Raw genomic sequence first — 2,500 nt, 5'->3', positions numbered from 1 at the left:
ATACGGGCCGACGGGACTTGTAAGAATTTCGGTCCGAGTCGACCGAAAGGCGATGCGCGGCGTCCCGGAGTCGATACGGGCCGACGGGACTTGTGAGAATTTCGGTCCGAGTCGACCGAAAGGCGATGCGCGGCGTCCCGGAGTCGATACGGGCCGACGGGACTTGTAAAAATTTCGGTCCGAGTCGACCGAAAGGCGATGCGCGGCGTCCCGGAGTCGATACGGGCCGACGGGACTTGTAAAAATTACGGTCCGAGTCGACCGAAAGGCGATGCGCGGCGTCCCGGAGTCGATACGGGCCGACGGGACTTGTAAAAATTACGGTCCGAGTCGACCGAAAGGCGATGCGCGGCGTCCCGGAGTCGATACGGGCCGACGGGACTTGTAAAAATTTCGGTCCGAGTCGACCGAAAGGCGATGCGCGGCGTCCCGGAGTCGATCCGGGCCGGGAGCCTGTCGGAACATCGTCAAATGAGCCTCGGTTAATTTCGACAAAGTTCCCGGAGTTCAAAATTTTTTCGATAGCCCGCGGAGGTTTCGCCCCGTAAGCCGACCGTGCTACCACCGTACCGGCGCCGACGTCCTAGCGGCCAGGCTCCTACTAGTAAGAGGAGCGAGTCGGTCGGGCCGGTCTCCCGTCGTCCGCCTGCTACGCCGTACCGGTACGTGCTCGAGCACGATACGTACGTCGGCGTAGACCAGGAGCGGGCGTTCGCGGACCGTTCCGTGCCTCGTACCAAAGAAACTACGCGACTCGCGTTGTTTCATCTATCGTCACTGCATTACCGCGGGTCGGTGTCTCAGACCGAATGGCCCTTGACGCGGTACCAAGAAGTTCGGCTCTCCGTGAAACACGGAAGGCTGAACGCTCCAACGCACGCGTCAACTCGCTTCTTTCCGAGCGTACACTCAAAGACCAGAGACGTTATAACAACGTATCCCAGACGCTTTCAATCTAGCCGACGGGTACGGGAGATCGTTCGAACGCTTATAAGCCGAGTGTCGAGGTGGCGGCACACGGAACCGGGGCTGCCTGCGTGCAGTCCCGAAACACACAGTAGACGCGCGGCCGACCGGGCTACGAGACCCGGTCGGCGATGGGTGGCGCACGTCCGAGCCGAGATTTTGTATCGAAGCTCCCTGGTTGATCCTGCCAGTAGTCATATGCTTGTCTCAAAGATTAAGCCATGCATGTCTCAGTGCAAGCCAAATTAAGGTGAAACCGCGAATGGCTCATTAAATCAGTTATGGTTTCTTAGATCGTACACACATTTACTTGGATAACTGTGGTAATTCTAGAGCTAATACATGCAAACAGAGTTCCGACCAGAGATGGAAGGAATGCTTTTATTAGATCAAAACCAATCGGCGGCGGGTACGTCCCGTCCGCCGTTTACCTTGGTGACTCTGAATAACTTTGGGCTGATCGCACGGTCTCGTACCGGCGACGCTTCTTTCAAATGTCTGCCTTATCAACTGTCGATGGTAGGCTCTGCGCCTACCATGGTTGTAACGGGTAACGGGGAATCAGGGTTCGATTCCGGAGAGGGAGCCTGAGAAACGGCTACCACATCCAAGGAAGGCAGCAGGCGCGCAAATTACCCACTCCCGGCACGGGGAGGTAGTGACGAAAAATAACGATACGGGACTCATCCGAGGCCCCGTAATCGGAATGAGTACACTTTAAATCCTTTAACGAGGATCCATTGGAGGGCAAGTCTGGTGCCAGCAGCCGCGGTAATTCCAGCTCCAATAGCGTATATTAAAGTTGTTGCGGTTAAAAAGCTCGTAGTTGAATCTGTGTCCCACGCTGTCGGTTCACCGCTCGCGGTGTCTAACTGGCATGATTGTGGGACGTCCTACCGGTGGGCTTAGCCCTCCGGGGCGGCCCAACTAATATCCCATCGCGGTGCTCTTCACTGAGTGTCGAGGTGGGCCGGTACGTTTACTTTGAACAAATTAGAGTGCTTAAAGCAGGCTATTTTCGCCTGAATACTGTGTGCATGGAATAATGGAATAGGACCTCGGTTCTATTTTGTTGGTTTTCGGAACCCCGAGGTAATGATTAATAGGGACAGATGGGGGCATTCGTATTGCGACGTTAGAGGTGAAATTCTTGGATCGTCGCAAGACGGACAGAAGCGAAAGCATTTGCCAAAAATGTTTTCTTTAATCAAGAACGAAAGTTAGAGGTTCGAAGGCGATCAGATACCGCCCTAGTTCTAACCATAAACGATGCCAGCTAGCGATCCGCCGAAGTTCCTCCGATGACTCGGCGGGCAGCTTCCGGGAAACCAAAGCTTTTGGGTTCCGGGGGAAGTATGGTTGCAAAGCTGAAACTTAAAGGAATTGACGGAAGGGCACCACCAGGAGTGGAGCCTGCGGCTTAATTTGACTCAACACGGGAAACCTCACCAGGCCCGGACACCGGAAGGATTGACAGATTGAGAGCTCTTTCTTGATTCGGTGGGTGGTGGTGCATGGCCGTTCTTAGTTGGTG

This window comes from Neodiprion fabricii, unplaced genomic scaffold (genome assembly GCF_021155785.1).
Source record: "Neodiprion fabricii isolate iyNeoFabr1 unplaced genomic scaffold, iyNeoFabr1.1 ptg000055l, whole genome shotgun sequence".
NCBI classification, from domain to species: domain Eukaryota; kingdom Metazoa; phylum Arthropoda; class Insecta; order Hymenoptera; family Diprionidae; genus Neodiprion; species Neodiprion fabricii.
Note: the sequence above shows the minus strand (reverse complement) of the source record.